At 50.7% G+C, this 15,446-nt stretch overlaps 1 protein-coding gene across 2 annotated transcripts in view; it reads left to right on the top strand.

The window, feature by feature from the left end:
* The first annotated feature begins 1,317 nt into the window (after positions 1-1,317).
* Positions 1,318-15,446, top strand: part of DENND2A (DENN domain containing 2A) — an 80,809-nt gene continuing 66,680 nt past the window's right edge. Inside the window, exon 1 of one of the 2 annotated variants that reach the window (XM_028489667.1) lies at positions 1,318-1,372. The gene's annotated coding sequence lies outside the window, so the exon portion shown is untranslated. Of the gene's footprint in view, positions 1,373-5,783; positions 5,857-15,446 lie in introns of those variants that run through there. The other variant, XM_028489666.1, reaches the window with a different exon arrangement.

Genomic DNA, 15,446 nt, shown 5'->3' with positions numbered 1-15,446 from the left:
TGAGGGAGGTTTAAGGAGGTCTACAAAAGCTTCAAAGATCTTGTAGAATGAGCAGACCCCTCAGCGAAGAAGATGGAGCTTTTCTGTCTTTGTGACTTTGATATCTGAATAAGCCCCTCAGAGCTCAGGCCCCCAGTCTGCAGGAACTGCCTAGGCAGTATCTAATGTTCCCCAGGTTCTGCAATCCTTTATTTTCTCTTTCCCCTCTCTCCTGCACACCCCTTTTCTGAATTTGTAGGCTAAGCCTCTCTCTCCGCTTTTCACCCCTTGCCTAGGCTGTAGGTCCCTCCTTCTAGGAGCCTCGTGGGCGAAAGACAAGAATGACTTTCCCCGGGGGTGTAGACGCGGGCCTGGAGCCTTCCCCCAGCACTCATCAATCACCACTGCCAGCTCCATCTCCCTTTCGGCAGGGCACTCCTCTGCTCAAAAACTTTCCATGGTCCCCAGCTGCCCTCAGCATCAACTGCCCACAGCATTTTCACGTGTACTTTGGCAGTCCTAAATCATGCCGATCTGTGTTCCTTGACCCTTTGTCCTACGCAAGTGGGGGCAGCAGGCACCATAAAGTCACTTCTCCTCTGGGAAGCTTTTCCTGACCCCCGGCCGTTTTGGGAGCCTTGTGCCCCGCGCTCAGGGCCCCTGGGCTCTCACTGATAGTGTCAGGGTGTCGGCGCCCCGGCCAGACTTGGAGCTGCAAGGGACAAGGGTGGTGGCTGACTCGTTGCCTAGGGTGTCCCAGCCCCCAGTCCTGAGCCTGAGCCCTAGTAGGTGCCCCATAAACGCGTTAATAGACTGGAGTGAACTGGGGGCCGGCAGTGTCGCCGCCACCCCGGTGCATCTATCTCAAGGTCTCAGTCCCCGGCTGAGCGCGTCGCGCGGATAAACCCCGGGCCCGGCGGAGACGGAGCCTGCCACTCGGTGGTCTCCAGCAAAAAAAGGGTTAAGCCGCCATCTCCCCACCCCCCAAAAAGGGCGAAGGGAAGAGTCCGGCAGAAGGTCCTGTTTACTGGAGCCGCTCGAGTCCGCGCGGCCCTGGGAGAGGCGTTGTCGTGGCAACGGGCCGGGCGCCCGCCAGCTGCGGATGAGCTCACTGAGCCGCGGCGGGCGGGGGCCGGCGGGGCGAGCGGCCCGGCTCAGAGCCGCCGCGCCACCGGGAGAGGAAGGGGCCGCCGGCCGAGCCCGCCCTCCACTCGCCCACAGCGGCGGCCGGGCGGCGGGGACGCGAGCGGAGGGCGCCGGGAGAGGCCCGGCCGACACGAGCGCGGGGGGCTGAGGGCCATGGCGCCCCGGGCCCTCGCCGCCCGCCGCCCCCGCCCGCCCGGGCGCCCCCGAGCTGCGCCTCGGAGCCCACGGAGCCTCGGCCCGCCAGGAGGTAGGGCCGGGCCGGGGGACCGAGGAGGGGACGCGCGGGGGGACCGAGGAGGGGACACGCGGGGGTGTGGGTAAGAGAGGAGACGGCCGAAGCTGCCCCAACCCGGAGCTGGGAAGTGGCTCTTTGCAGACCCAAGACTGGGTTTCCCGTGTGCGGACGTGGGGACCGAGGCGCTTGAGCCCGACCTGTGGGACTGGAGCAAAGTGCTGTCCGGACGTCCTTCCGGGAACTCGGGAGGCCGTGGTCCCGCGCCTGGGAAACCTGCAGAAACCGGGCAGAGCCCCCGCCCTGCGCCGTGCTCGTCCCAGGGGCGCGGGAGAGAGAGACAGAGACAGAGACAGAGAGAGAGAGAGAGAAAGAGAGAGAGAGAGACAGAGAGACAGGGAGAGAGAGAGAGAGAGAGTGTGTGTGTGTGTGTGTGTGTGTGTGTGTGTGTGTGTGTGTGTGTGTGTTTACAGAAAGAAATTTGCAGTGTTGAGAAAGCAGGGAGGTAAAGATGACTGCATGATCTTATTTCTCCCACTTTTCCCCTCAGGATGGAGTTGGGACCAGATGGAGCCCAGGGGTAGTCTCTTAACCGTGGGTGTGTGTGTGTGTGTGTGTGTGTGTGTGTTTACAGAAAGAAATTTGCAGTGTTGAGAAAGCAGGGAGGTAAAGATGACTGCATGATCTTATTTCTCCCACTTTTCCCCTCAGGATGGAGTTGGGACCAGATGGAGCCCAGGGGTAGTCTCTTAACCCAGGATATAATGATATTTAGGAGGGTCACAGGGAACTGGCTTCAATCCACTGAGGAGAGCTGGACCTCAGCGGAGGAATCCTGTCCTTGAGGGTATCGGGTGGGAAAGGCGGACATTGCCTCCAAGGGGCAGAGATTGGGATAAGGGAAGTGCACTGACTTTGTTTTTAGCCAGCTGGTGCTGGGGAAGGAGCAGACGGAGTTCTAGCTGGTGTTGAGATGCGCTTCAGGGATGCAACTTCTCTAGTGTTCTGAATGACACAGAGTAATAACAGCCCCAGGGTTATCCTAGGCACTCTGCAGTAATTTTGCTATCAAACTCTTACACCTGCAGTGGTTACTACATAAAAGAAAAGAACAAAATCCTTTCTGCTTGCACCATCAAGTATCAAACACACCAAAGGAGTGGAGTAGACCCTCTTTGGGGTGAGCCGCCTCAGATGAGCAGAAGTCTACAAGAAGTCAAGGGCAAACAGTAACTGTTTTTAGGAAGGTCAGTGAAAAGGCTGGCCTTCAGTCCTACTATTCCGGAAGAGGTGAACCCTGCCTGTGTCGTGCATTCATTCACTTAGCGGTTCTACAGATCGACTTGCTAGGCGTTAGGGGCAGAGTGATGACTAAGATATCTCCCTTCCTTCCAGGCACTCACCATCCTTGCTGGGTAGTCAAACAAAAAATTAACTACAGTCTGCATCTGGCCTGGCCATCCATGCGTGCTGTGTGCTAGGGGAAACCAGAGCAGGGCTGCCCAGCTCAGGGGAAACCCACAGAATAGGTAAGGTCAGGCCTGAAAACCTTTCACCAAGAAAGCAAAGCAGAGAAGGTTGTTTCAGGCTGAGGGAACAGCGTGTGCAAAATCACCAAGCGGGAGGGAGGAGGACAGGCAAGTGTGGGGAGAATTCATGGTTGCAGTTCCCAGAGAGAAGAAGGATCTCGCTGAAGCAGGGGCCATGGGATTGGTCTGTATCTTAGAAAGCTCACTCTGCTTGCTGGGTGGAGGCTCAGAGGAGGATGAGACCAAGGCCTTGCAGCACCCAGGCTGTAGTTACTGACGCGCAGGATGACGGCAGTGGTGACGTGGGCTGGAAAGAGCCAAGAGATAGAGAGGTGGGACCTGGTGACAGACTTGGGCACAGGGTCAGATAACTTAGAACTAAATGCAGAAAAGCTCAGGAGAAAACAAAGCAAAGCAAAGGGAATGAATATTTTGAATGGCCTGAATTTAGCAGATTACAACACTTGGACAATGAATTTGGCTATAAGTTTTCTGGCAGCTTAGAGATAAACACAAATACACTAGATTGCACAGGTTTGGATTTTGGACAAGAGAAAGCACACAAATTCAGCACAAATTTTTTCCTGGAATTGAACTCAACTGGGAATTTGTCATGTGGAAGTTTGTGTAAAGATTAAGGAGTGACATAGAAAAAGAAACTTCATTGTCAGTGTTACAAAAGATGGGAAGATAAAATTCCACATGACTATCTTCCTATATCATCTTCCTGTTATGACTTGGGGACATACTGCATTTCTGTGGGGGGCTGAGTGCCAGCTCAGGCCTGTGGGCAGTCGTGATGCAGGGCAGTGAGGGCCTGGGGAATCCTATATGGAGGAGCCCATGGGCTCTCAAGTGTAGGAAGAGGTGATATCGACTTTGATGAATGTAGAGAGCACAGCACCCCGGGTGCCCACCATGAAGGGGGAAGCAGGCTCATCCTAGTATACCCCACAGACAGGTGGGCTGAGACTGGTCTGGAGAAGGGGTCTGGTAGGGCAGAGTATTGGGAGGGTTGCCATCGGAAATCCTGACAAAAGAGAAACAGAAAATGGGAAGAGCATTTCAGGATTCCATTCAGCTGGGTGGGTCCACTTCCCCTAGTGGTCCAGGTCTTTCTGCCCTCAGACGTGATGTTAAGGCTGCTTCTAGGGGTGGGGAAAGGGTGGGACTCAAGACACCAGAGATCCATTCTACTGAGGTCAGGGAGGGTGGGAAGCTTCTTCGCTGCAGCATAAGGAATGTTGCAGAAGAACCGGGAGTGAGGGCTGGGAGGTAAGGTTCTACACTCAGTCGCACATCTCCTGACCAGGCCCTTCCTGTTGGTTTCTGCAGAAGGATGAATCTGCAGAATCTATGTCAATGCATTTCCTTTTTTTTTTTTTTTTAAGGGTTTTTGAAAATAAATTTATTTATTTATGTATTTATTTTTGGCTGCATTGGGTCTTCGTTGCTGCATGCGGGCTTTCTTTAGTTGCGTCGAGCGGGGGCCGCTCCTCGCTGCGCTGCGCAGGCTTCTCACTGTGGCGGCCTCTCCCGTGTGGAGCACGGGCTCCAGGTGCGTGGGCCTCAGCAGTCGTGGCGCGCGGGCTCTGCAGTTGTGACTCGCGGGCTTGGTTGCTCCGCGGCATGTGGGATCTTCCCGGACCAGGGCTCGAACCCATGTCCCCTGCATTGGCAGGCGGGTTCCTAACCACTGTGCCACCAGGGAAGCCCTATGTCAATGCATTTCTGATGTGCCCTCTGAAGTTTAAACCACTTCTTGCCAGCTGTAGAAGTCTTAACGCTGAATAGGTGTGATAATCTATTCCATCATGCCTCCACATTGCAGTTCTTAGCATTTTAAACCCAGGGAACACATTACACATTTAAATGCTAGGGTCAGGGGGCATTTTTTAAACAAGTGATGCCTGGGCTCTGCCCCAGACCAAGTAAATCAAAATCTCTGAGAATGGGCCCTGGGCGTCAGTATTTTTAGAAGGTGCCAGGTGATTTTAAGGTACAGCCAAGATTGAGAGCAGCTGCTTTAACAATCACCTAGAGGGCTCATTACAGCAGGGGACAGAAACCTCAGATTCCAAAAGCAAGGACCCCATAGCATTTAAAATTTGGAAGCCTGTTACAATGAAATCAATTGGCTAGTCAGCCTTCAACATCAAGATCTAAAGCCATCTTGAGCAGATACAGATAAGGAGGCTAGTAACAAACACATTTATGTGAAGTTTTGTGTGTATGTGTGTGAAGCACTTTTTTTGAACAGAAATTCTAAAAGCATAATTACAAGCCTTCTACAGTTAGATCTGTCTGGTCTAATACTATCATATGCAGTGCTGCACCATAGCACAAACTGAGAAGCCTCAGAAGCTTTCTCTTTTTGCCTAGGACCCACATAGGTCTATCTTTTTTGAGTGCTGAGCCTCTGAGTTTTCTTTCTACTTCCCTCCTGATATTCAAGTGTATGTGTTCTCTGACCTCTGTCTTCCAGATTGGAAAGAAGCTGGGAGAATTCTTTTGCAATTTAACTTGCCGAAAGTCTCAATCAAAAGGAGTGAATCTCTAAGAGTTGAATTTCAGTAACTCTGACAGGATAACAGGGGAAATATTTTGAGGCTCCATGGCTTTCCCAACAACCCTCAAATATACCTCGCAGGCAGTTACTTCTTTGGCTGTGGGCAAAGTTGACTCATCCTCCCCTACTATCTCTGGAATCCAGCCCCCTTATTTTGCTTCCTGAGGGTCTGTGGAATGTCTGACAGTTACTCATGAGTGACAAAGACCCCTGCTTGTGCCTTGTGTCACTCCCAGTCTCCTGTGTCCAGGCATGGTCCCTTCTTCCTTCACCAGAACCAGACAGCTGCCACAGGTACCCTGGGCTCTCTTTGAAACCCCTGCACGGGCCACCCAACAGAGGGACTCCCAGGCACCACTGCCTGTTTAATGATGGGAGGCAAGTCAGTGGCTGGAACTGAGGTGAGTGATTCTCTACATTTGATATCCAAAAGACAGCAATATGTCCGGAAGCCAGAGTCAGGCCATCTTTTCCCCTCGTGATAAAATCATTGTCTGATTTGGGCAAAATTTATCCAAACTCAGTTTGCCTAGAAGTTAAGCCCCTGCCAGCTGGAGCCCAGAATTGCTTTCTCTTTGGCTTCTCTTTGACATGTTCATCCTTGGCCTGTGGTCGGCTGAAAGAGGGATGAGCCCGAGACCCCCTTTTCCAACTGGCTAAAGTACTAAAAGCCAAGTTATGGTTTCCCCAGCCCCCAGCCTTAGGGAAAGAAGGGGTGAGTCACCCTCACAGCAAGCTTAGGGAAGACGTTAGCTTCCCTCTGTATTGGGGAACCAGGAGGTTCCATGCTTCCCTTCAGAAGGAAATGAGAGCAGGATTGAGCTGGAGAACGGGGACAGGACAGGAAGCTGTGACCGTGACCATGACTGTGACTGTTCTTGCATGGTACCCAGGCCTTCCAAGGGCTGCGTGTCTTATCAGGAGGGCTGTCAGACCGGTTCAAGCAGAGTATCAAAGGCATTTCCTTTTGTTTTGTTTTCTTTAAAAGTGTGCTTTAAAATTTTAGGATTACTTTTATATACACATATATATTTATATGTAAATATGAAAGTTATCCTTGTTATAAAACATTTGAGCAATACATAAAAAGAACACAATGAAAAATGAAAGTTTTCCCCATACTGACTCCCTCCTCAGAGGCCATCACTGTTCGGTGTATGTACCAAATCCCCCTAGACTTCTTGTCTTTACACGTAATATATTATGTTTGTTTGTTACAAAAATGGAAGCATGCTATCATAACTGAACAGTATTTTGTGAGAATAATTCCATGTGGGTCATACATAGTCCTCTCCTTTCTAACAGCTGCCTAGTCTTCCTTTGTATGGATCGATTTCATTTGTTTAACACATTATTTATTGATGAGCAATTAGTTGTTTCTGATTTTAGCCACTGCTAAGACTCCCCAGCACTCGTTCCAACATTTCTCTAAGATGAATTCCCAGAAGTGGAATTGCTAGGTTAAAAGATTTCAAAGCCAAATCCACTTTGAATATATCTGTGCCCAGTGACGGATGTTTTAAAAATGAGATTCTGATACTCAGTCTTAAAACAATTGTAAAATATTATTACTTCTCTCTCCCTTAACCCAAGTGTCCCCACCCTAGTTCCCCACTGAATTTACTATGAATTTCTATTTAAGATAATACGAAAATTAAAATGCATAGTGTGGTAATTCATAGAGACAATCTATTATTTTGAGTTTTGTTAAATTTAAAAAGGCAACATATGAAAACTAGAGCTTCTAAGAAATTTTTTATGGTTTATAGATTGTCATCCAACAAACTGTCCCAATATTGTCTCTTGCTGTTGGTTTCGTGTACCCAAAGTCTTGATCCCATGTAACCATGATTTCACATAATTGTGTAGGCTGAAACCTGGGGTCGGTGGGCTGGGTTATACACAAGAGCCAACCCAGGGAAATAATCCAAGGTGTCTCCCTCTTTCTCCCTCTTTCTTCCTCACTTTTCAGAAGGGAAGATGTCATAGGGTTGAATTTGATTTAGCCCTAAGTTCTCTGCAAATCCACTGTGGATAATGGATAGGGTAACCATATATACAAAGTGCGACACTTGTGAAGTAAAAAGGGAGCACTAAAGGTAATTGATATACAGCAGGCCTCTCCTGGGACTGTTCCTGCAAACTGCCACCTGGTGAAGGATCGGACATGCCCATCCATTCTCCCTGCTGGTCCAGGTGCATTGACCGAGGGGCATGGCTCTGTGCCATCCCTCAGACACCAGCCTTTCTTAGCCCCCCCAGAGTAGCGGTCTGAGCGCAGGGAAGGAGGAGGGGGGCAGGTGGCTAACCCAGTGCTGTGTGTCAACTCATTCCCACTAAATGAGTCAGAGGAGACAGGCCCCACTTCCCTGCTCCCCGCAGCTCTCCTTGGAAAAAGTAACAACTACCTTTCCCCAGCAAGCTGGAACCATTAAAGCAGGACATTTCTATCATTTCATTTGTGCTTCTCACGTCCCTGGGAAATACAGGCGCCACCGCCCCGGATGACCGAGCAGAGGTATTTGTATGGAATCACACCGCAAATCAGGATTAAAACTGACCTTGCGTGGTCAGGAGAGAAGTTAGCTGGGGGAGAAGCCACAGGCACCAATTTGGTCACTGGCAGGAGCAATGGGACGGCATGAGACACACTTGCACCCCTACAGCTGGAGTGGGACCAGTTTCTCAGCCACAGACCTGGTCAGGGGGTGGCTGAGAAGACACGGTGGCGCTTCCCACCGAAGCACCTTGCCGGTGCACTGGGCTTCTGCCAGGGCAACGTCTCTAGCTCACTGGGGGCTTAGAGGGATTTATTTCTCCATGTGATACTCTGAGCTGGAGGTGAGAGTCGTTCCGATGTGAAGTGAAATGTGTGGTCCTCCAAGCCCAAGTATCACTCCCTGGCAGCCTGACATCCTTCACATCTGGTCCACTTCATCATCTGTGTTTGTGACAATCAACAAACATACACAAGCTCCCAGGACATCAAAAAGGGACCAGTGTTCTGTTTACCCGCCAGCCAAACTGATGCATATAATGGGATAGAAAAACATCAGAGAGGAGAGGCTCCTTGATGCCTCCCCAAACAATGAGACTTGGAGATTCCGGCACTGTAGAGTCAAGAGAGGCTCCTGTTTCAGGCTCTCCTTTCACCTGAAGGCAGGTCAGTCAAGATCCCTGGCCTAGGACAGAGGAAAGAGCGACAGGGAAAAGTCAGAGGCTGCTTCTAGGCACACACACAGCCCAGGTTCAGGCTTCCTATTGACTGGAGGGCAAGAGAAGGAGAATGCTGCTTTCAGGACAGGGGGACAGAGCAACTGCAAGAGCTCCTGGGGCGGGTCCCCAACCCCTCTTCACACCTCTGAGGTCTGGCCTCCATCCATAACCATCTGTGGAGACTTTATCCCGTCACTCATGATGCAGTCATTGAATAGCTAGTTTGCTGTTCTCATTGTTTTTGAGCTTCCTAATGTATGCAACGCTCCTGACCCGGGTCACAGTCGATATAAAACTGGTATGGTGGGCTTCCCTGGTGGCGCAGTGGTTGAGAATCTGCCTGCTAATGCAGGGGACACGGGTTCGAGCCCCGGTCTGGGAGGATCCCACATGCCGCGGAGCAACTAGGCCCGTGGGCCACAACTACTGAGCCTGTGCTCCACAACAAGGGAGGCCGCGACAGTGAGAGGCCCGCGCACCGCGATGAAGAGTGGCCTCCGCTTGCCACAGCTAGAGAAGGCCCACGCACAGAAACGAAGACCCAACACAGCAAAAATAAATTAATTAATTAATAAACTCCTACCCCCGACATAAAAAAAAAAACAAACTGGTATGGTGACACATCTGTGCCACTTGTCAAAACACTGAAATGCTTCTCTACTGGTTGGTTAGTAGTCACTCCCAGTGTCCCACAATCCTGGGAGCCCCTAGACCAGATCCAGCCATTAAAGGGTCAACAGTAAGGCCACTGCAACTGGCTGGTGTCCGAGCCCCACCTTTGTGAAGAGTTTTGAAGAATCGCTCCTCCCCTGAGACACCACACCAACTGGGTTGTCCTAATTATCTTTAGAAAAGGAGATCTTCACTGATTTCCTTTTCTTCTTCTCATTCAACAAGCATTCATACCACACCCAGGATAGACCAAGATCTGATCTAGACATTGTAGAGGATTAAAAAGAAGCCCAGTGCAGGTGTTCTGTCATCAGACCTCCCTGTTCGGTTGGAAGGCCCAAATGAAGAAATACTAAAAAGAACTGAGTCAAGAGCTGGGTAACAGGGGCAAAGTGAGAGTCACCCATACACCTCCATTCTTCACTCTCTTCTTTTGCTTCACTTTCTCCCTCCGAGAGCTCGTTCACACTCACTGTTCTTCGGCTGCATCCCCAGTTTACACCTCCAGGGTTGTGCTTTCGCCAGACTCTTAGATCTCTACCTCTGACTGCCTGCTTTACACATTTCCTCTTTTTTTTTTAAAGGTCTATTTTAAAGATTATTTTTATTTATTAGTTTTTAAAAAATATTTGTTTATTTGTTTATTTATTTATTTAGGTTGCGCTGGGTCTTAGTTGCGGCTCGAGGGCTCCTTAGTTGCGGCATGCAGGATCCTTAGTTGCGGCACATATGTGGGATCTAGTTCCCTGACCAGGGATCGAACCCGGGCCCGCTGCATTAGGAGCGTGGAGGCTTACCCACTGGACCACCAGGGAAGTCCCTACACATTTCCTCTTGAATGTACAAAAAGAACACGTATGTTCATCACGTCTCCTCTTTATGTTCCACAGAGAGCAAACCTTACCTCCTCTTTCTGATTCCAGAACGTCTCCAAGTCTCATCCGCCAGCCCCTTCCATCCTCCTCTCCGTGTTTCCCCATCACACGTCCCAGAGCGGCTGTCCCGCCATCAGTCTCGTCCGGGGCAGGGCGCACCGTCCCCTTTTCCTCATGCCCTTGCCTCGCCTAAACACTCTCCCGACTGTCGGAACCCAATCTATCAAAGGGCCACCAGATTCTACCTCTTCTCTGAAGCAGTCCATGACTCCTGACTTTCATTGCCCGCCTCTAAATTCCTCCAGTTATATTTACTTCATAACATTTACCACTGTAGTTTGAATTTAGTCCCTAAGCCACTCTCACATTGTGGTTTTTGTTAAACGTGTTGTCAGGCATTCCCTGGACTGCTCTCATCTTTTCGTCTTGAACAGTTGTAATCTTTTCTTGCCGGTGGTTGATGGGGTTTGCATCTTTTATCCCCAGCTCTAGGGCAGGGACCATTGCATGTATTTGTGAATTTCCCAGCAGCACCTCACACGGAATACTGTGCTCAGCTCCTTGATTAATCTTACTAATTAATTTCAAATCCATCCATGCTGGCTCAGATTAGCTAAATAAAATATAGGGAAAAGACCATTGCCCATATCTCAAAGCTTAGCTAAATAAAACTGAGCACATTCCCAGGCATTGTGCAACTTCTAAGTATAAAACACCAAGCACAGATAGTAAACAAACAGAAACAGGGCCTCAGCTTATAAGAAGCCAAAAAACAGGGTGGGAGGGAAGGGGAGTCAGGGCGAGCAGGCCCTGCTGATTGGTGTGGGCCCCTCCTTCCTTTCACGTCTGGCATCAAGGCTGAGCACTGACTCTACTGAAAAGGGAAGAGGGTCAGCTCCTTATCCGATTTCAAAACCAACTTTTACAGATTACGTTGTAACAGTAATGATATGTTTGAGAGGTTTTACAGCTGTACCACACTTGCAAACAATTGAAGCTGGGTAAGCAGCCCCGCAGATGAGTTGAACAGGTGGATGGTGATGATTAGAACAAAGTCCTGTATTTTTACTTGGATTATTTGGCAGAGTTAAGTTCGGTTCATAATAACAGAAGCCGCGTTGAGCGCTTCTTACAGGACACGCACTGCGCCGGAAGTTTCACAGCTGCCATCTCCTATAAGCCTTTCAAAGCGCGCCTTTCTCGCTTCTGTCACCATTTAACAGAGGCGAGAACTAAGGCTTAGCAAAGTAACTTGCCCAAGGTCCCACGGCTCGCAGGCTTCAGAGCTGGAATTTGAATCTGGGTCTGTCTGCTTCCAAACCCTTTGCTTTTAACGCCCACGATGTGCCATCTCTCAAGCTCGTTCCCAGAACTGAGAGCAGGGCGGGAACGGCCGCAGCCCCTGCTCCCTCTCTGGGCTGGGGGAGCCACGGTGCTGGCCCCGGGAAAGGGGATGGGAGATGACGTCTCCCTCCAAGACTGCTGCCTTTTGTCCAAATGTGCTGGCCGGGAGCCAGGCTGGAAACTCTCTGCTCATGGAAAGAAAGAGAACAGAAGCCAGCAAAAGAGGGTGGGAAAGGGTCTGAGGGGGAGGAAGGGGTCTGGGGGGGAGGAAGGGGTCGGGGGGGAGGAAGGGAAGGGGGGTGCAGGAAGGCGAGGGGAGTGGAGGTGGAGACTGAGGACTTTGGGGCGGCACAGCTGGAGCCAGGGAGGGCTGCCGGGAAGCAAATACAGCACGGCCTTCAGGTGCATCCCCTGCAAGTGGCTGCTTCTGGTGTGCTATGAGCCTCCAGGTGTCCGGAGGCCAGGACACAGGACAGATGCCACGGGGGACCCTTCCCCTCCTCAGTACTAAATGTCAGTGAGGCCAGGTTAAAGGAACATGAGGAAACCCTTCAGAGGGAAAAACAAACCCCAAAATGGCAGCCCAAGGGCTGCCTCTGGAAGTGGAGGGCTGGCCAGGTGGTGCCCTGATGCCACGGTGTGTCTGGAGAGGAGGGAGGGGGGGAATAAAAGCCAACTGTAACAATTCCCCGAGTGGCTAGTCTGTATCCGAGAGGGGAAGGCCCCTTGCCTTGCCCCCAAGGCACTCAGCTTGGCATTAGGCACCTGGACTTGAATCTGGCCACCTGGATGCATTCAGCATCCATGTGGCCTCGGGACAAGTTCCTCTCTCCAGGCCTTGCTTTCCACATCTGTAAAGGGGAGGCAATTGTAGGGTTGGCGTGAGGACTCAGTGACACAGTCTGTGTAGAATCTGGCCTAGAAAATACGAAGTGTCCGATAAGTGTTAATCATTCATTCACTGTTGCAGTTTAATTTGAGGTGTCAAACATAACTATGTGAAACCTTGGGACTTCCCTGGTGGCGCAGTGGTTAAGAATCCGCCTGCCAATGCAGGGGACATGGGCTCGAGCCCCGGTCCAGGAAGATCCCACATGCCGCGGAGCAACTAAGCCCGCGCGCCACAACTACTGAACCCATGTGCCACAACTACTGACGCCCACGCACCTAGAGCCCGTGCTTCACAACAGGAGAAGCCACCGCAATGAGAAGCCCATGCGCCGCAACGAAGAGTAGCCCCTGCTCGCCACAACTAGAGAAAAGCCTAGTTGTCTTCGTGCAGCAGTGAAGACCCAACACAGCCAAAAATAAATAAGTTTTAAAAATTAAAAAAAAACTATGTGAAATCTTAAATAAATAACATATAAATAACAATCGAAGCCAACCATGAAAGAGATACCACATGGTTATGCACAGTTAGTAGGACTACCAAATGTAGGTAAGTTAAAAATATCCAGAGAGGGCTTCCCTGGTGGCACAGTGGTTGAGAGTCCGCCTGCCGATGCAGGGGACACGGGTTCGTGCCCCGGTCCGGGAAGGATCCCACATGCCGCGGAGCGGCTGGGCCCGTGAGCCATGGCCGCTGAGCCCGCGCGTCCGGAGCCCGCAACGTGAGAGGCCACAACCGTGAGAGGCCCGCATACCGAAAAAAAAATATATATATATATATCCAGAGAAGTGCAGAGGAGAGAGGAAGAACTTCAGTTTGGGGTGGCCAGGGCTAACCCCAGAATTCTCTCCGGGTTTCTGAAAAGGTGGGCTCCTAGCTGAGAGAAAAGAAGAAAAGGGAAGAAAAGAAGAATATGTAATTAGTGGACCCAGGTTCTCCCGGGAGAGCTTCTCTATAGAAACGTCAGTCTATACATTTCTGGGGAGGGGAGATGAGTGTCGAGGAGGTGAATGAGCCTTGGCTCGACAGATGGGGTGACAGGAACCTTGAGTCCTGCTCCTGCCTCTGCCACCCCCCCCCCCCAGACAGGTGACCGAAGCTAGGTGAGCCACAAAATCCTGGGCCACAGTGTGGTCATTTCTAGCCCTGACTTCCTCCCTGCTACCTTTGTCTGTTCATATTTGGGAGCTTCTCCATGCCAGGGGCTTTTCTAGCTTCATTATGGACCTTCTTTCCCCTCTTTCCTCTTTGAACTTCCACAATAGACTGGGGACTCTAAGAAGCACTGTCGTTTACAGGCTGGGTTCCCAGTGACTGACGGGGTCACAAGGGGAGAGCTGCCGAGGCCAGGAGGAGGATGTGGAAGGCTGGGTCAGCCAGCGCAGGCGTCATTCCCAACAGGGTCCTGGGAGAAGGGGCTCAGCATTTCCTGAAGGGAAATGACTCCCATAAATAGACAGAGGGATGGGAAAAGGATTCGTCCATCCCTTTCCTACTGTCAACTCAGCTCTTCTTCTGGTGTTCAGACAATGCAACCTCTTATAAATGTTTTTTTTATTCAAATGTGTCCCTGCTAGCGTATGTGGGAGAGATGTGAGATCTGCTTTCTTGTATGTTGTAGATCCAAATAAGAGCTGAAGAAAGCAGACATTCCTTTATTTGTTCATTTACCCACAGTAACCTCTCATTGTAAGAGGCCCGATGTCAGGCCAGAGTTTTTTCAGTGAGGTTTTATTGGGAAGGAAGGAAAGAAACTGTACACCTTCTGATACCATGTCCTATTTAACTTCATCCAAGAGTTCAGCAGATCTTCCTGTACTAGTGCTTATAATATGCTGTTCAGGTCCTTAGAAAGATTAGGTCTCATGACATGGCTTTACTAAGACTTCAGATGTTCCCAGCACCTCCAGTGTCATGATGAATCTCCCCAGAAAGGGAAAGGGACTTCTCAATAGGGTAATAGGAATGATTAGATCACAGGCAACCTGTGCCACGCTGGAGGCAAACCTAATGGGGGTTTGCTTTCCTTAGTAGCTGCAGTTGGCTCAGCTTCAGCCATATGGGTGCAGATTCATGTTTAAAACTCACACGCACACTAGCTTTCTTTTTTTGTTTTGGGAAAGTAGTTGAACGTAGACTGAACATGACACTGTGTTAGTGGGGGTTCTTTCGGTTGCTTAAGCAAACAAGGGCATAAAGATATCTCGTGGAACCCGTGGGCAGGAATGCAGCGTGGGCTTAGGCGTGGATCGGACTGAGGGAGTGCAGAGCCCTCTTTCCGCCGGCATCACAGCTTCCTTCGCAGCAGCCCAGCTTCCTCTGCTCCTTCGTCCACAGGCTGGAAATGGGGCCTCACAGCGCCATGTTTCCGTGTTCCAGCCACACTACCTGGAAGCAGAACCTGATTGGCGCGACTTGAGTTAGGCCTCCTCTAGAGCCAATCAGCTGTGGCTGGGGGTGGGGTCATCATTCGAACATGGCTGCCCGGGTCTCTGTGGCCTTCGTGGAAGGGGGAAGGGGCAGTTTTCAGGAAAGGGACCCTTTTGTGAGGTAGGCAAGCCCTGGATAGTGCCTGTCCGATCTACTATCTGTTATGTTTCTGTAACCGTTATGTGTTCATTTGTCTTAACCACTGTATTCATAAGAATCCTGGTTCCTCAGATTCACTCGCTACTTTGCTAGAGATAGTGCTTGTGAAGGAGGTAATGGTGTACTAGAGCGAGGGCTTTGGGGCTACACACATCTCTTAAAATCCCAGGGATACTATTATAACTTCCAAATATGTACCTGGTACATGCTGCCAGATGCTTAGTCTGTCTCTCTCCCTCCCTCTCTCTCTGTCTCTTCTACCCCTCTCCTTCCTGTCCCCCCTCCTTCTCCCTCCCTCCCTCCCTTCCTTCCCTCCTTCCTCCCTCCCTCCCTTCCTCCCTTCCTTCCTTCCTTCCTTCTTTCCTTCCCTCCTCCCTCCCTCCCTCCCTCCCTCCCTTCCTTCCCT

This window comes from Physeter macrocephalus, chromosome 5 (genome assembly GCF_002837175.3).
Source record: "Physeter macrocephalus isolate SW-GA chromosome 5, ASM283717v5, whole genome shotgun sequence".
Taxonomy (NCBI): domain Eukaryota; kingdom Metazoa; phylum Chordata; class Mammalia; order Artiodactyla; family Physeteridae; genus Physeter; species Physeter macrocephalus.
Note: the sequence above shows the minus strand (reverse complement) of the source record. Positions and strands in the feature narration are given on the sequence as shown.